The following is a 19,911-nucleotide window of genomic DNA, read 5'->3' as shown; positions in this document are numbered from 1 at the left end:
AGGTAACTTCCACATGTAGTAGTATTGATCGAAACAAGAAAAAATGTCTAATAAACATAGGCTCTGAACGACGTACCTTAAGAGCAAGAGCATCTCTTCTGTGGCGAGCTCTTTACACTGGTGTTCAGAAAAAACAGCATATCTTGAAGACTAGAGATAGGACGCTGATATTCACAGGACACGTACGTTAGTGTGTTCTGCAGAAACCACGTTCACCTCCGGGTTAAAGATCAACATCGATATCGTGACGCGACACCATCTACCGCTAAAATGTGCCTGCGGCTCTCGTTGTCGCTATAAACCGAAGGTAGTGGATCAGTGTGACTTGAGCAGATGTGCAGGATGCGTTGCAGACGTATGCGCGAACCATACCGTGAAATCAGTAAGCTTGAAAGACGGCGCGTTATTGGCATGAAAGAATGTGATGCATCCATCCGGGAAATTGCTGCTCGCATGGGACGAAGTGTTTCGACAGTGCAACGGGGGTGTACAGAATGATTCACGGAAGGCCGTAGAACACGACGCTACGGGTCTGGTCGCACCACCCAGACCCCAGACCCCCCCCCCCCCCCCCCCCCCCGAGAAGATCGACACCTCATCCGAACGGCCTTGCAGGACAGAGCTGCGTCCTTCTCGGCTCTGACGCACCAGTGGTATCGTGTAACACATCGTACACCATCTGGGGTAATAGTCCGTCGCCGTTTATTACGGCATAGGTTGCGTGCGTGCCCTCCACTTCTCCGCCTACCTTCGACGAATGTGCAGAAACACGCTGGTGTATGGAACGACGTCAGTGGGGACAGGAATGGCATCAGATGATGTTTAGGGACGAATCCAGGTTCCGTTTGTTTGGAAGTGATGGCCGCGTTATGGTTCGCCTCAGACAGGGGAGCGGCATCACTGTGACTGCTTTCGCACAAGACATACAGCGCCATCTCAAATCTTTATGGTGGAGGGTACTGCTGGGTACAACCACAAATCACAGTTGGTGCGTGTCCAAGGCATTGTGACCTACGTTAATGGCACCCTGCGACCCGTAGCCATACTCCTTCTGCACAACATCCTAGACGCCATTTTTCAGCAATACAATGCACGACCACGTGTTGCTGCACAAACACGTGCCTTCTGCGTGTCACAGGATGTTGGCTTTTGCCCTGGTCTGCCAGACCACCAGACTTGTCACCAATCGAAAATGAGTGGGACATGGTGAAATCACTGGTGCGGCGCTGTGACCCAGTGCCAACCATCACAGATGAACTTTGGAACCAGGTGAATGCAACATGATTGCTATACCACAGGACGCCATTCGCGCATTATACCCATCGACGTCATCACACATGGCGAATCCTGTGCCTACCAGGCAAGAGGCCACATGCTGAACATAGGCGACATAAACGCTAATCATACCTGCAAAGCATTCTTATGCACATATCCTGTGAATATAAACGTCTGTAGTCGTTCAAGGGGTTCTGTTTTTTTTCTGAACATGAGTGTAGTTTCCAAATTTTAGATGAGTAGTGTGTGTACAAAACCAAGACAAAAATGTCCGAGCTCTAAAATGCATACCTTAAGAGCTGTGTGCACTTGTTCAGTAGAAGAGATACTGTATGTTACACTGTAGCGAAGATGAACAAATGCTTATAGCTCTGAAGGCATGCATTTTTGAGCTCTATGCTTACTGGAAATTTTTTTCTTGTTTTGGTCGTACTATCATCTCCGAAAGTTGCCTACCCTATAATCTTAGCAAAAACAGTATTTAGCAATTATATACAAGCACGCGCTCACAGAGAGATCAGTACCTAAAGACTAGAAAATTGCTCAAGTGACACCAACACCCAAAAACGGAAGTAGGAGTAATCCGCTGAATTGCACGCCTATATCACCGATTTGCAGTAGGGTTTTGGAACATAAACTGTATTCTAATATTATGAAGTACCTCGAAGAAAACGATTTGTTGACAGATAGTCAACACGGTTTCAGAATATATTGTTCTTGTGAATCACAAATATAGCTCTTTATACTCATGAAGTAATAAGTGCTACCGACAGAGGATGTCAATTTTATTCCATATTTTTAGATTTCCATAAGGCTTTCGACACCGTTCCCCACAGAGTATCACCTCAGTTGTGCGACTGTATTCGTGATTTCGTGTCAGAAAGGTTACAGTTCGTAGCAATAAACAGAAAGTCATCGAATAAAACAGAGGTAATATCTGGCGTTCCCCAAGAAAGTGTTATAGGCCCTCTATTGTTCCTGATCTATATTAACGACATAGGAGACAATTTGAGTAGCCGTCTTGCCGTCTTGGATTGTTTGCAGATGATGCTGTCAGTGAGCTTGTAAAGTCATCAGATGATCGAAACGACTCGCAAAATGATTTAGATAAGATATCTGTATGGTGCGAAAAGTGGCAATTGACCGTGAATAAGAAAAAGTGTGAAGTTATTGACAAGAGTACTAAAAGAAACCAGTTAAATTTCGATTACGCGGTAAGTCACACAAATCTGAAGGCTGTAAATTCAACTAAATACTTAGGAATTACAATTACAAATAACCTAAATTGGAACGATCACATAGATAATGTTGTGGGTAGAGCAAACCAAAGACTGAGATTCATTGGCAGAAGACTTAGAAGCTACAACAGCTCTACTAAAGAGATTGCTTACACCACGCTTGTCCGCCCTATTCTGGAGTATTGCTGTGCGGTGTGGGATCGGCATCGGATGGGACTGACGGATGACATCGAAAAAGTACAAAGAAGGGCAGCTCATTTTGTATTATCGCTAAATACGGGAGATAGTGTCACAGACATGATACGTGAATTGGAGTGGCAATCCTTAAAACAAAGACTTTTTCGTTGCGACGGGATCTTCTCATGAAATTTCAATCACCAGTTTTCTCCTCTGATTGCGAAAACATTCTGTTGGCACCCACCTGCATAAGGAGAAATGATCATCACCATAAAATAAGAGAAATCAGAGCTCGCACAGAAAAATTTAAGTGCTCGTTTTTCCCGCGTGCCGTTCGAGAGTGGAACGGTAGAGAGAGCTTGAAGGTGGTCAATTGAACCATCCGCCATGCACTTTATTGTGAATAGCAGAGTAATCGCGTAGATGTAGATTCCACTATCACAGGCATCAGAATCATTTTCGATTATAGCTTTCGACTCAGTCGTTTCCGGACCAGGATCCTTTACCTTAAATTTATGCATTTAGCGTCTTCCATCATCCTTGAAAGTCAGTAATATCATCACGGAATTACCTTGTATTTTCAGCACGGAAAATAACTTTAAATTAAGATGGTTGTAACACAACGTAATGAGTAGAAGAAAAATGACATCCGAAACATTTATCGTGTCTCATATTCCATAATGCACTTAAATATAATTATTGCGATGAGTCAATTAATCATCCGCTCACACAGACAACATAACACTTCGTCAGGCCGTTACAGGGTCACAACTTTGGAATCTCTGATGTTGACAGGATTCTGAAACAGAACAGTCGACGCGAAGTGTTCCGAATGGTGCCGACTTTTACCGATCAATACTTTGCAGCCGATGGCTAACTTGTCACGCCGTTACTAGAGTTAGTGTATTGGGCGCTCGTACCACGCTAATTTATGTACGTTACGTATTAATAACAAGGTCGATATGTATGTAGCCCAAGGTGCCGCCACCCAACGTCAGTATTGACCCTTGAACAAAAATGATGGACGACCACTGCTCTAAGCTTTCGAACTATTAAATTAGTCCTAAGAAGAGTCGCCAGACTCGCTTTATTCGCGAGAGACAGGTATAAAATTGTCGCTACAACTATACCAAAGTCCCTGACGCAAAGAACAATTCCACTACTTTCAAAAGACCCTCAACTCCGACGGCTATATTGGAAAACTAGCACCCACAACTGTCACTACGCTGTCCCCAATTGGTTCCTAGCAACTCTCGCCAATAACATCCTCCATAAACTAAACGGTATAACGGTTTAAAGTAAACAAAGGTGTAAGGAGCACTCAAAAACTCTACATTTACAAGGTGAAACGGGAACAAACGAAATGTATTGTCTTCTATTAGAACTCGCCAAGTCCGTCTCGCTCATTAACCCGTTCACTGGCACTGAGATGTAAAGTGAGGTGACGTCATGGGTTACCTCCTAATACCGTGTCGGACCTCCTTTAGCCCAGCGCAGTGCAGTAACTCGACGTGGCATGGACTTAACAAACCATTAGAAGTCCCCTGCAGAAATATTGAGCCATGATGCCTGTATAGCCGTCCATAATTCCGAAAGTGCCGCCACGGCAGGATTTTGTGCACGGACTGATCTCTCGATTATGTCCTATAAACGTTCGATGGATAGCCAAATCATTCACTCGAATTGTCGGGAATCATGCTCAAACCAATATAGAAGAATTGTGGCCCAGTGACATGGCGCATTGTTATCAATAAAAATTCCGTCGTTTGGGAACAAGATGTCCATGAATGGTGGCAAATGGTCTCCAAGCAGCCGAACGTAACTACACTCCTGGAAATTGAAATAAGAACACCGTGAATTCATTGTCCCAGGAAGGGGAAACTTTATTGACACATTCCTGGGGTCAGATACATCACATGATCACACTGACAGAACCACAAGCACATAGACACAGGCAGCAGAGCATGCACAATGTCGGCACTAGTACAGTATATATCCACCTTTCGCAGCAATACAGGCTGCTATTCTCCCATGGAGACGATCGTAGAGATGCTGGACGTAGTCCTGTGGAACGGCTTGCCATGCCATTTCCACCTGGCGCCTCAGTTGGACCAGCGTTCGTGCTGGACGTGCAGACCGCGTGAGACGACGCTTCATCTAGTCCCAAACATGCTCAATGGGGGACAGATCCGGAGATCTTGCTGGCCAGGGTAGTTGACTTACACCTTCTAGAGCACGTTGGGTGGCACGGGATACATGCGGACGTGCATTGTCCTGTTGGAACAGCAAGTTCCCTTGCCGGTCTAGGAATGGTGGAACGATGGGTTCGATGACGGTTTGGATGTACCGTGCACTATTCAGTGTCCCCTCGACGATCACCAGTGGTGTACGGCCAGTGTAGGAGATCGCTCCCCACACCATGATGCCGGGTGTTGGCCCTGTGTGCCTCGGTCGTATGCAGTCCTGATTGTGGCGCTCACCTGCACGCATACGACCATCATTGGCACCAAGGCAGAAGCGACTCTCATCGCTGAAGACGACACGTCTCCATTCGTCCCTCCATTCACGCCTGTCGCGACACCACTGGAGGCGGGCTGCACGATGTTGGGGCGTGAGCGGAAGACGGCCTAACGGTGTGCGGGACCGTAGCCCAGCTTCATGGAGACGGTTGCGAATGGTCCTCGCCGATACCCCAGGAGCAACTGTGTCCCTAATTTGCAGGGAAGTGGCGGTGCGGTCCCCTACGGCACTGCGTAGGATCCTACGGTCTTGGCGTGCATCCGTGCGTCGCTGCGGTCCGGTCCCAGGTCGACGGGCACGTGCACCTTCCGCCGACCACTGGCGACAACATCGATGTACTGTGGAGATCTCACGCCCCACGTGTTGAGCAATTCGGCGGTACGCCCACCCGGCCTCCCGCATGCCCACTATACGCCCTCGCTCAAAGTCCGTCAACTGCACATACGGTTCACGTCCACGCTGTCGCGGCATGCTACCAGTGTTAAAGACTGCGATGGAGCTCCGTATGCCACGGCAAACTGGCTGACACTGACGGCGGCGGTGCACAAATGCTGCGCAGCTAGCGCCATTCGACGGCCAACACCGCGGTTCCTGGTGTGTCCGCTGTGCCGTGCGTGTGATCATTGCTTGTACAGCCCTCTCGCAGTGTCCGGAGCAAGTATGGTGGGTCTGACACACCGGTGTCAATGTGTTCTTTTTTCCATTTCCAGGAGTGTATTTTCAATCAATGATCAGTTCAGTTGGACCAGAGGACGCAGCCCATTCCATGTACGCACAGCACACACCATTATGAAGCCACCACCAGCTTGCACAGTGCCTTAGGTCCACGGCTTCGTGGGGTTTGCGCCACACTCGCACCCTATCATTTAGCTCTTACCGACTGAAATTGAGAGTCATCTGACCAGGCCACGGCTTTGCATTCGTGTAGGGTCCAACCCATATGGCTACGAGCCCGAGAGAGGCAGTGCAGGCGATGTGATACTGTTGGCAAAGGCATTTGCGTCGGTAATCTGCTGCCATAACACATTAATGCCAAACTTCGCCGCACTGTCCTAAAGCATACGGTCGTCGCACGTTCCATATTAACTTCTGAGGTTATTTCATGCAGTGTTGCTTGTTTGTTAGCACTGACAGCTCTACACAACCCCGCTGCTCTCGGTCGTTAAGCGAAGGCTGTCAGTCACTGAGTTGCCTCTGGTGAGAAGTAGTGCCTGAAGTTTGGTATTCTTCGCACACTCATGACACTGTAGAACCCGAAAAATTGAATTCCCTGGCGATTGCCGACACGGGATGTTCCGTGCGCCTAGCTCCAACTATAATTCCACATTCGAAGTCTGTTAATATCCGTCGTGCCGCCACAGTCACATAGAAAACCGTTTCACCTAAATTACCTGAGTTCAAATGACAACTCCGCGAATGCACTGTCGTTTTATGCCATGTCTACGTGATGTCCCATGACGTATGTCACCTCAGTGTGTTAGACCTCGCCAAGTTTGTCTAGCTTATTAAGCCTTTCACTACCACTTGTATGTATACTTTACATGATAGATCGACGGCCATTGTGGCCGAGCGGTTCTAGGCGCTTCAGTCCGGAACCGCGCTGCTGCTACAGGCGCAAGTTCGAATGCTGCCTCGGACATGGATGTGTGATGTCCTTAGCTTAGTTAGGTTTAAATAGTTCTAAGTCTAGGGAATTGATGACCTCAGATGTTATGTCCCATAGTGCTTAGAGCCATTTGAACCATGATAGATCATCAGGGTTTCGTAAGATGACTGCTTGAAAACCAGAAGACATACAGAAAAATGTCAGAAGTCAGTTCATAGAGGATCTCTCTAGGTTTTGATTCGTAATACGCGCCACGGAGTAGTTGCACCAAACGACAGGCGTGTCAGAACATGGAGACAAATAGTACTCCCCGTAACGTCGCACCGAATTAGTTCGTGCCTGCATATAGGCAACCCAGTGAACAAGTGCAAAACGGGTTGTCGTCGTGTCTTCTCAGACAACTCGACTCAATGAATTTCGCGTATGTATTGACGCTTTTTTCATACTTTTCTTCTGACTACGACATTAATTAAAATAACCATACGTTAACGTCCTGAACTCTGAAAAAATTGGCAATGAAAAGATTAAACAACATCTCCATCTAGCTAATGGCTCCACAACCTGCTATCCTGATAAGAGGCGTCTGCCCACCGAGAACGTGCTCAATCACTAAACTGCAACACTCGTCCAGAACAACAGACAGTTACTCGGACAAATTTTACGCTTGTGGGCAGGGACACACTTTTGAGTTCATGTAGATTTCTATACTTACAGAATAGCTTACTGTGGGTCTCTCATTCCTGATTTTATACACGCATCAGAAGACATAACCTCCACTCCACAGGCCCCAAGACTTGATTCCTATTGCCCTGAGAACTGGTAACTGACCTCTCGATTTTGCGAGCTCCAAGCAGCGCCACTAAATTTGTCTTAACATTCAGCTCTTCCAGGCAGTCAGCCTCCGAGACAGAATTCGGACATTTCTATTTGCTGCTTCCGCTAAAAGCACTCTTCAGCAAATAGCTGATTTTTGCTAGAGTTATTCAAAACTATATTTCCAAAAGGTGCTGGAAAACACCTGTCGTTACAAGAAAATCTCCTTAGTAAGCTTCCGACAGCAATTCATTTTGAAGGATAATGAAAATAACGACCCATCATTTCATTGCTCAAGTCACATCAATACCCAAAAAGGGAAGTAGGAGTAATCCGCTGAATTAAAGGCCTATATCACTAACGTCGATTTACAGTAGGGTTTTGGAACATATACTGTATTCGAACATTATGAAGTACCTCGAAGAAAACGATTTATTGACACATAGTCAGCACGGATTCAGAAAATATCGTTGTTGTGAAACACAACTAGCTCTTTATACCCATGAAGTAATCGACAGGCGATGTCAAATTGATTCCATTTCTTTTTGGACTTCCAGAAGGCTTTCGACACCGTTCCTCAAAAGCGTCTTCTAACCAAACTGCATGCCTACGGAGTATCACCTCAGTTGTGCGACTGGATTCGTGATTTTCTGTCAGAAAGGTCACAGTTCGTAGTAACAGATGAAAAGTCATCAAATAAAACAGAAGTAATATCCGTCGTTCCCCAAGGAAGTCTTATAGGCTCTCTATTGGTTGGTTGGTTGGTTTTGGGGAAGGAGACCAGACAGCGTGGTCATCGGTCTCATCGGATTGGGGAAGGATGGGGAAGGAAGTCGGCCGTGCCCTTTCAGAGGAACCATCCCGGCATTTGCCTGGAGCGATTTAGGGAAATCACGGAAAACCTAAATCAGGATGGCCGGACGCGGGATTGAACCGTCGTCCTCCCGAATGCGAGTCCAGTGTCTAACCACTGCACCACCCCGCTCGGTGGGCTCTCTATTGTTCTTGATCTATTTTAACGACATAAGAGACAATCTGAGTAGCCGTCTTAGATTGTTTGCAGATGCTGCTGTCATTTACCGTCTTGCAAAGTTAACCGATGATCCAAACGACTTGCAAAATGATTCAGATAAGATATCTGTATGGTGTGAAGAGTGGCAGTTGATCCGGAATAAGGAAAAGTGTGAAGTTATTCACATGAGTACTAAAAGAATTCAGCTAAATTTCGATTACGCGGTAAGTCACACGAATCTGAAGGCTGTAAATTCAACTAAATACTTAGGAATTACAATTACAAATAACCTAAATTGGAACGATCACATAGATAATATTGTGGGTAGAGCAAACCAAAGACTGCGATTCATTGGCAGAACAGTTAGAAGCTACAACAGCTCTACTAAAGAGATTGCTTACACCACGCTTGTCCGCCCTATTCTGAAGTATTGCCGTGCGGTGTGGGATCGGCATCGGATAGGACTGACGGGTGACATCGAGAAAGTACAAAGAAGCGCAGCTCATTTTGTATTATCGCTAAATACGGGAGATAGTGTCACAGACATGATACGTGAATTGGAGTGGCAATCATTAAAACAAAGACTTTTTCGTTGCGGAGGGATCCTCTCATGAAATTTCAATCACCAGTTTTCTCCTCTGATTGCGAAAACATTGGCAACCACCTGCATAGGGAGAAATGATCATCACCATAAAATAAAAGAAATCAGGGCTGGCACAGAAAAATTTAAGTGCTCGTTTTTCCCGCGTGCCGTTCGAGAGTGGAACGGTAGAGAGAGCTTGAAGATGGTTCATTGAACCCTCTGTCATGCACTTTATTGTGAATAGCATAGTAATAACGTAGATGTAGATGTAGACTTGAGAAATACCCTCCATTCCGTGGACACCGGGAAACTAGCACTGGCGTCCATAGTTGCCAAGGAGGGAACGCATAGATGTGGTCGTGAATGAAAGACTGCAGCAGAGGGAGATACTTCCACAGGTGCAGTAATCGAATAACTAAAGATAGTGGTCAACCATCAACTGAATGTATTGAGGGAGGTGACGTGAACAGCTCACCGGCTGGCGCGTTCTCGACGACCTCTGCGCGGCAGCAGTCTTCGGGGAAGGCTGGCGCGTTGTCGTTCACGTCGGTGAGCTGCAGGTGGACGTCCGTGTAGCCGACGAGTCCAGTGCCGTCCTCGTCCTGAGCGAACGCCGTCAGCCGCCACAGAGATCGCCCCGCAGGAGGATCGCGGTCCAGGGGCTGCAAAATAAACTGGCTCCGAGACAGTTCTGAGAGTCAACAAAGGACTAGGCCTACTGTCAGTTTGGTTATCTGCATATCATAGTTGCTATCTCTCTCTATGATATCTACCACGGCAGTTTTACAGTTATAGTACACTTTCTCAGTGAAAACAGGACAACTTGCTGACCATTACTGTACAGGATGGAGCAAAGAAAAGTGGCCCGGAGAACAGAGTTCGAAGGTACAAAGAAACACAGCAGGGGAAAGGAAATACAGTACTAAGATGACTATAGCAGACGTTGAAAGTGACCACCATTCGTCTCTCAGCACTTTTAGCTCCTGTTCAGCAAAGTACTGAAGGTAGATCTAAGCTGGACTGCTGGAATTGCTGCAATCTCATCCGAAATGTTCTGCTGCAGTTCTTGAAGACTATGGGGGTTGCGAAACGTCTTAGACTAGCGGGCTCTCCACACAAAGTAATCGCACACTGACAGATCAGTTGACCTGGGTGGCCAGCTAGGGCCGCGACTAGTCTGTCCTCTGCTAACGACTCTGTCAGGCGTGAAGATTGTGTACATTTGCTCCGAGGGTATTTGCTCCATCGTGTTGGACGTAACTGAAGGTTCTTTCCATCTCCGTTAATGCTGCCTCAAATACTAGTGGCGTTTGAAAAGTCCGTGAAAAGCCAGAGAGATGGCACCACCGGCACATATCTAGGTCATGTTTAGTTAGTAGCATCTTTGGAAAGAATGCACACCAAGTTTCAGCCATATTGGTCTATTTCTTTGTGTTCGACATTCGTGTGAATCAAGGAAGTGGAGTGATTGTCAAAAAATGGACGAAAAAGAATTTCTTGTGGTGATTAAACATTACTTTATGAAAGGCAAATCGCCTCAGGTGACTAAAGAGATGCTTGAGAAACATTACGGTGACTCTGCACCTTCGATTAGAACAGTTTATAAGTGGTTTCAAAATTTTCGGAGTGGCTATATGGGCACAAGTGATGCTGAACGTTCTGGACGCCCTGTGGAAGTTACGACTCAACAAGTCATTGATAAAATCCATGATATGGTGATGGATGACACACGAGTTAAGGTTTGTGAGATTGCTAGAGCTGTGGGCATCTCGAATGAAAGGTTACATAATATTCTGCATAAACATTTGGACATGAGAAAGCTATCAGCAAGATGGGTTCCGCGATTGCTCACGCTTGACCAAAAACAGAATCGTGTGAAGTATTGCAAGAATGCTTTGCAGCTGTTCAGGAAGAATCCGCAGGACTTTAAGCGTCGTTTCGTCACTGTGGGTGAAACATGGATACATTATTATACTCGTGAGACCAAATAACAATCTAAACAACGGGTTACCAAGGGAGAATCTGCACCAAAAAAGGCGAAGACCATTCCTTCGGCCGGAAAGTTTATGGCGACTGTCTTTTGGGATTTGCAAGGGATAATCCTCATCGACTATCTGGAAAAGGGTAAAACTATTTCAGGAAAATATTATTCATCGTTATTGGGCCGTTTGAAAACCGAGCTGTTAGGAAAACGCCGGCGATTGTACAGCAGAAAGTCCTTTTCCATCACTACAATGCACCAGCACACACACCTCAGCAGTTGTGGTCGCAAAATTAATGGAAATAGGATTACAACTCGTTTCACATCCCCCCCTATTCTCCAGACTTGGCTCCCTTGGACTACTATTTGTTCCCCAATTTGAGGAAATGGCTGCTGGGACACCGATTTTATTCAAATGAGGAGGTGATTGCAGCAACTAATAGCTATTTTGCAGACTTGGACAATTCCTATTATTCAGAAGGGATCAACAAATTGGAACAGCGTTGGACGAAGTGTATAAGTCTAAAAGGAGACTATGCTGAAAAATAAAAAAGATTTACCCCACACACGTAAGTAATTTTTATTTTTGCACGGACTTTTCAAACGCCTCTCGTAGTTTCAAAATAATAGCAATGTAGCCCCCCAAAAGTCAGCATCTGATGAAAGAAGATGGGACCAATAATGTGGCGTGCAGATACTCCATATCAAATCTCAAGTTTCTGAAAATGTGTTTCGTGGAAGTTATGCGGATTCTCTGCTGTCAAGAACCAATGATTCTGCAAGTTGACATAACCACTCAGGTGAAACCAGGCTTCATCCGACATAAAGAACTGATCCATGTCCGAGCCATTCATTTTTACCTCAGTGAACAGCCACTCACTAAACTGGTGGCGCTGAGGAGCATTTGCTGGTTTTAGTGCATGAACAACAGGCACACGGTAGGGGTGCATCTGCAGGTCCGGGTGGAGTATTCGTCTGCATGGTCGACGTGATATGCTGATCCCTTGCGACAGGCGTTGGGGTTGACTTGGTATAAATCTGATGCATTTTCTGGTGAACTGCAGCAAAATTTTCTGGTATGCGGGCACTTTTCGGAATGTTTTTTGACTCGTTCAAAATAGATCTTGTCTGGAGCCATTTTTGGACTAAGTGTTGCGTGGCACTCTTTGATGGCACTTTGACACTGTTAAAATTCTCAGCGAACAACTGACCACACCGTTTCCACGACTTTGTTGTCACGAACCGCTGCTCCACTGTCAGTATCATCGTCCCATTTGCACTGCTCCTCTCGCCCTGACACAGCCCGCACTAAGCTCTGAACCGGTGTGCATCATGTGGCGGGCGCACACGTGGTATGCGCATCACGGGGTGTGGTTATATGCATGCCTTCACGTACAATTGTATCCACTCCTCCGTGCCACTTTTATTTGACCCTCCCTGTATTTTAATTAAATGAAATCATATGGTTCTAGAGATCTCAGCAAGTCTCAAACATCTATGATGTATATATGCAGACTGAAACAACGAATGAAAATTTGTACGAAGGCTGGGATTCGAACCCGGGTCTCCTGCTCACTAGGTAGATGAGCTAACCACTACGCCACCCTGGCACAGTGACTTTGCACAACTGTACGGACTACCCTAGCATGCCTCCTTCCTCAATCCATATTCGTATATTTGACTTAAGTTTCTATTTTTTTCTTACAGTGATTTCTGCTTGTAGTTGTGGTCTCCAGTCCGAAGGCTAGTTTGATACAGCTCGTGACGCAAGTCTTTGGTATGCAGCAGTATTCATTTCTTCATAACTACTGCAACCTACATCCACACTTGGCCTGCGTACTGTGGTCAATTTTTAGTCTCCCCCCTATCCCCCGCCCCCTCCACCCAGGTCACTTCTCACCAGTAGCATACTGTCGTTGTCTCGATGCCTCAGGATGTGTCCTATCAACAGATCCCTTCGCATAGCCGATTTGCGCCGTAAGTTCTTTTCTCTTCAGTTCGATTCGACACTTCCTCATAGTTATGTGATCTACCCATCGAATTTTTAGCATTATTCTACAGCACCACATTTCAGAAACTTCTCTCCTTATCTGAAATGCTTATCGTCCATCTTTTGCAAGGTTACATTCCAGAGAAATACGTTTAGAAAAGACTCACTAAAATTAAATTTGTATTCAATTAAAACATATTTATCTTTTTCAGTAAATCGGTTTTTCGTATTTCAAGTCTCCCAATTTTGTATATTCTTTAGGTTGACATAATAAATTTTTTCCTGCCCGCAAACGAAAACTCGCACTTTCCTCACGCAATTCAATGCGTATCACCTGACTTTATTATACGATATTGCACAGTCTATGTTATTCCGAATTATGATGCAAAGTTCCTTTGGACAGGATAGCGTATAAGCGAGAATCAGGGTTGGATTCCCGATCCGGCACAAATTTTCATTCTCGTCATTCCATTCTACAGCTGATGGCTGTCCATATTCGTAATAGCGAATTAGTGTATGATTTTATTATATTACACACCATTACTCCTGTTTAACTTTTGTTGTTGTTACAACCTCTTTTTAAGGCACTATCCGTTGTGTTCAACTGAGCTTCCTTGGCTTTAGTTTTGTGTGGCAGAATTACATTGTCATCGACGATTGTCGAAGTTTTATTATACCTTCTTGACCTTGAATTTCCTCTCCAGATTTCGCCTTGGTCATCTTCCCATCTTGCTCTGTGTACAGACTGTGTAATATTGGGCATAGGCTACAGCCTTCTTAATTGCCGCTTCCTTTTATGTTAAACTATGTTCAAATCTCTCTCTCTCTCCCTCTCTAAAACACACACATTATTCAGAAGTGCTTCTGTGGAGAAAGGGAAGTTGTCAAACAGATATTATTTAAGTTTGTGTTTGAAGTGAATTTTATTATTTATTTCTTTCTGTGTGTCACTGAACAGGTAGCCAAAGTTTTTTATGGCTGAAAACATCAGTCGTTCTGTGCCACACACGGGCTGAGTGAAAGATAACGTAAATAATTTCTAGAATGAGAATTTCACTCCGCAGCGGAGTGTGCACTGATATGAAACTTCCTGGCAGATTAAAACTGTATGCCGGACCGAGACTCGAACTCGGGACCTTTGCCTTACTCGGTCCGGCACACATACAGAGCACTTGCCCGCGTAAGGCAAAGGTCCCGAGTTCGAGTCTCGGTCCGGCACACAGTTTTAATCTGCCAGGAAGTTTAAATAATTTCTACTTCTACGTTACACGAGGGCTATTCGGAAAGTAACGTCAGATCGGTCGGGAAATGGGAACCACAGTGCAAATCAAAGATGTTTTATTTGCAGCAGTTAGGGACTCCTTCCAGTTACTTCTCTACGTAGTCGCCACTTCGAATGAGACATTTGTCGTTGCGCTGTACCAACTTTCCAATACCCTCGTCACAGAAGGCAGCCACCTGAGCTGTCTGCCAATTCTCCTCGCTGAACTGTACCTCGTTGTCTGTGCCAAAATGTTGTCTTCCTAGCCAGCAGTTCATGTAAGCAGAGATGAAAATCGGGGGGAATCAAGCCCGGGCTGTATGGTGAGTGATCGAGCACTTCCCATCGAAAACGCTGCAGAAGCGTCCTGATTGCAGTTGCAGTGCGCACACGACAGCTGTCACGATGAAGGAAGTGCATGACAGTTATGCTGTGTAAGCTGCATGAAATCACGCGAAATCTCTCACAGACACTCATGTTTGGCGGGAGACACAATTTTCTAGGTATCCTTACATGCTCGCTGTGTGCTCAGAACTCAAAAAAGCGACATGACGCGATTGACGGGCATGCTATAGATGTCCACCACATATGTGCAACTTCATCGGATTTTCACTGTGATTTCCGTTTAACTATCGATCGGACCTTGCTTTCCGAATAGCCCTCGCGTTTATGTTCCTGTTGCTTTACAACTGCCATTGATTACTAGCAAGAAAGTTTGTAAGGGAGGAAATGTGAGCCATGCTGCGGTTCGCGTTGGTGCAGTTTGTAGGTTTCCGTCCTCTGTTGGAGGCCAGACCATATAGCTTAGCTGACATGGTTACGGTTGTTTGTCTTCTTCTCGTGCTGACTGGCGCCACTTGGTTTCGCAAGTGTTGCCTATCCGCTAGTGGCAGCAGCGGCGGTTATCTATATGTAGTAACTGTGGCCCTATCTTTGAGGAGACGTCGTTGTTCTTCCGGGTCATGTCAGTGTGGAGTTCGGTTGGGGACTCAGGAGGAGCCAGGACCTCACAGTGCGTGAACACGCCAGGACCGCTGGCGGGGCGCATGGACTGCCGGATCGAAGGCCTGTGGTCACGAGGATGCACGACCTCGTCGTAAACCGGATACTGCAAGCTTTAAGTTGAGTGCATTTGTATTCATGTAGAGAAACCTCCACCATTGCGAGATCTTGTGATTCTCCAGTGACTTGGGTTCGTGTTGCTGTTCGTAGTGTTGCCGAGGCGAAGAGCAGCGAGTGGAGTGCTTGGAGAATGCGGATCTGATTAGTTTTCCTGGACTTCTAATTACTATTTATTGCGTTCAGTTTGTTACTGTTTATTAAGTTCAACCAGAGATATTTTTCCTTCCTCGTGCCCGCTAACGCCCCAGTTACTTGCTCTGGGAGTTAGTGTTGGTTGGCGATTCTTCTACTTTGGTGGTAGTGATTCCTTTCTCGTTCCGGGCGCTCTAAGCACAGTATTCTGCGGACGGAGTCGAGACCACCGGTTCCGGCTTTGGCGTTTTTTTACATCTTTGCATTTGGTTTATTGGACATCAGGTAGCCTCAGCAAAATTATCATTAGTCATTCGTTACACTGCCACTAGTCTGAGTTACCATCTTGTGAAGTGAATGCAACTCTTGGCTGCCTATCTCATCACTCGCGAAAGTGTTTTTTGCCTGTCCTACTCAGAGGTCGATTCCTGGTGCACCATCTGTGACTGGCCCTTGTGTTTTATTATTGTATTTGCTGTTTTATTGTATGCTTCCAAATTTTTTATATAACTGCCATTCTTGGCGTTACAGCAGGTTTAAATTATTGTGCTACCAAGTTTATCATCATTTTGTGTCACCTGTTTGGTGATCAGTTGCTTGTCCTTTTAAATTAACCTTTGCTGTTCTATTTGCTGTTTTACTGTGTGTTTGTTAATTTTTTATAATTGCCGTTCTTGGCGTTAAAGGTCTTCAGCCGTGACTGTGGTTACTTTCCCTAAAATTCCAATTGGAATCACATTGGCCTGTTTTTAAAACATTATTTGCTGTGTCTGTATTTTATGCTCATTTGGTAAATTGTAACGCACTGAAAGCACTATTAATTACACAGTTGTTTATTCCTTCACTAATAACGTGTGATATCTTGATTTATTTCTGAGTCTGGAATTACCGTTTTAAAATAAATCTCTGTAATTGCTAAAGGGGACCAATAGTAACTGATTACGGCCCCGTCCACAATCGTAACCGAATCCTGCCTTCCTTGACTACCAGGTTTAAAAAAGTGCACCGTGAAGCTCGGTTGCGCGAAATGCGTGTGGAATGTCCGCCACGAGGGAACTGCAACGCCGCTAGCCCGCGTGTGATCGTGGTATATCTTCTCTTCTCAAGCTACTGCATTTTTTATCTGTTGAAACCAGTGTTTTTGAGATCACCAGCAGAACTTCTCTGCTGAGTAGTTGCCATAAAGGCCTACTCGCAGACACTTCGGATTGATGCCGCAAGAGCTACTTACCCTGAGCACGAATATCTCCCCAGTCCTGGGATCGATGCGGAAGGACGCGCCCTCAGGATCACCAGCGTCGACTCCCGGGCCAGATGCCGAGTACACGATGCTGCCGGGTCGACCGCGATCGCCGTCCACCGCCCGTACCTGCGGCACACGACAATTCGTACTTTACGTGGCGAGAGAAGTAATGTTCGTAAAAACCGCTGACACCAACTCGGCAGTCTCATAAGAGAGTACAGCAGGGAGAGGAAAAACATTGACACACATTTTCCCTTTAACTGACCAATAGATCATTTTATGGTAGTCTAGTACCTGAACCGTGATTTATTTTCAAAGGATATTCTTACGAATTTATTTATTTACTAGCGATTCATCAAGAATAGTAACATATTTAATCACACTATGTAAGCATGGAAGTAGTTGCCAGGGAGGAAATGATGAAATCATAACCAAATTTCTTTTAGCAAATGGGATTTTTATTCACTTTAATAGTGCCTAAAAGCTTTTTTTTTTAAAAGAAACAGATTTAAAATTATAATCAGAAAGCACCCTCTAAATATCAAAGTTACAATTTGTTCACAGGCAGAAAGAAACAAATTTTGACTGTATGAGATTTCGGGCCGAGAACCTTGCCGCTCCCTTTTGACATGGCCGTAGTTACGACCGCTCACAACAGCCTCTAAAAGACTACATTGGTGCAAATCTGCAACACACCAGATAACTTTAAACTAAGAGTTTTAACAATTTACACAAGCACACAAACTATGCAGCCCCCCCCCCCCCCCGTAGGAGGGATGGAAATGGTACAAAACACTAACAAGTAAAATATTAACCTTGCCACCGAAGGTGCAACTTGAATTTAACTTCTAAGAAAACTCTTACGGTGAAAGGGTGCCAACTTTATATACTAAAATAATCATTTAAATAAAAGCTCATGAAATGCAATCTTATATAAAATTCTACAAGGTTGGCCAAACAATAGTTAAGATGCTCTACAGTACACAGATACCGCCTCTCAAGATCATAGGGAATAATATCAAAGTTTCCAAAGATCAAAACATATTTCAGGTATTAGGCCGATACACTCCGAGCAATAAATTGGTTAACACACAAAATCCGACAAACATGACAGAGGCAGCTACTAACGTACGGTAGATTGATAGGGAGATTACCGAACAACCCGAACCGCAGGTTGCTCTAACCCGCCCCTATTCCACAAGGGAAAAACGGAGCACCCAATTTATAAACAACCACCTACCCGCGGGTGGGCAAACGGAGAAGAATGGTGGGACGACCCCAAAGCAAAACGGCTGATGACCTCACCAAGAAAACAAGTAGAATTTAACAAGAGTAAATCAAACAAGGTATCACCAGTCACTTAACTTCTAATAAACTGCGATTTCTCGAGAAGACCTGCCGCAGCACCCCCAAATCGCTCTCCCGAACCGTCCGCCGCTAGCCGCTTCAACGGACGCAGGAAGGCGCGCCGATCTCCCGGCTCACGGCGTCGCAGCTCGCACCGGCCAGACCGATGTGGTGGGTTGACTCCTGTTGCTCTCATGTCGATCGCGAAGTCACTACCCCTCGCTATATGCCGCGGCCCACTGGACTCACTTGGCGACCTCACATCTCCGACGCTCAAGACGGACAAGTCATCTTGTGTCGCAGTGCGCGACCGACCAACCGATCGATCCAACCGCCAATGACTATTGCCTGAGCAAAAACTCGAGCAGACTGGCGGCCTAACGCGCAGACTCAGATGCAGGAACTAAGCCCCGACCGGGCGACCACTCGCTGAGTTCTCTTACTGGCGGAGTGGAAACACTCTCATTTTGCCGGCTTCAAAGGTTGATCCGAACAACAGACATACTAGCACTCCGAACGACAGACAGACACTAACTGCCTAACAAATGCGGACGAGAGACAGACTAGCAAGCTGGGGACGAGAGACTGACCCAGAATGACTCACTGGCGAGCTCATAGTGCCCCTTAAATGCACGTGAACAGGCAACCTTTCCCGTTTCCCACCAGAGGGAGACACCAAAGCAGCGATTGCCACAGCGGCGCCACCGACAGAAACGCAGGGCGACTGCTTCACACAACGCGCTGCGGCGCGCTTTTCAAAACAGCAATTTTTACCACGTCTCAGTAACATTAACTAACACTGAGGTCCTAGAAGTCAATGTATTTCTCCTAATGTCGTATCGAACTTCCTTTTGCCAGGCAGTAACTCGACGTGGCATGTTCTCAACAAGTCGTTGGAAGTCCCCTGCAGAAATACTAAGCCATGCTGTCACCATAATTGTGAAAGTGTTGTCAAAGCAGGATTTTGTGCTCGTACTTACGTCTCGATTATGTCTCATAAATATTCGATGGGATTCTTGTCGGGCTATCTGGATGGCAAAATCATTCGCTCGAACTGTCCAGAATCGTGAGCAATTGTGGCTCGTTGGCAACATGGAGTCCACGAATGGTTGGAAATGGTCTCCAAGTAACTGAACATAATCATTTCCAGTCAATGATCGGTTCAGTTGGAGAGGGGACACAGTTTATTCCATGTCAACACTGTCTGCACCGTTACGGAACCACCATCATCTTGCACAGTGCCTTGTTGATGGGTAGATGGCTTCGTGTGGTCTGCGCCACATTCGAACCCTACCATCAGCGAAGAACTCGTCGAGCTATGTTCCGGGCGCATTTTCATCCAAAAAATGAAGTTTCCTTGAAGGTTGTATTATAGAAAGTGGACAAGGTGAAAATCTGAGGGCGCAAGATCAGGTCAATAAGGTGGGGGCGGAATGACTTCCCAACACAACTACTGTATAGTTTCTTTTCCAGTATAGCACCGGCCGCTGTGACCGAGCGGTTTTAGGCGCTTCTGTCTGGAACCGCGCGACTGCTACGCTCGCAGGGTCGAATCCTGCCTCGGACATGGATGTGTGTGATGTCCTTAGGTTAGTTTGGTTTAAGTAGTTC

Source organism: Schistocerca piceifrons, chromosome 6 (genome assembly GCF_021461385.2).
Source record: "Schistocerca piceifrons isolate TAMUIC-IGC-003096 chromosome 6, iqSchPice1.1, whole genome shotgun sequence".
Lineage (NCBI taxonomy): Eukaryota > Metazoa > Arthropoda > Insecta > Orthoptera > Acrididae > Schistocerca > Schistocerca piceifrons.
The sequence above is the reverse complement of the archived record's forward strand: the minus strand, read 5'-3'. Positions refer to the sequence as shown.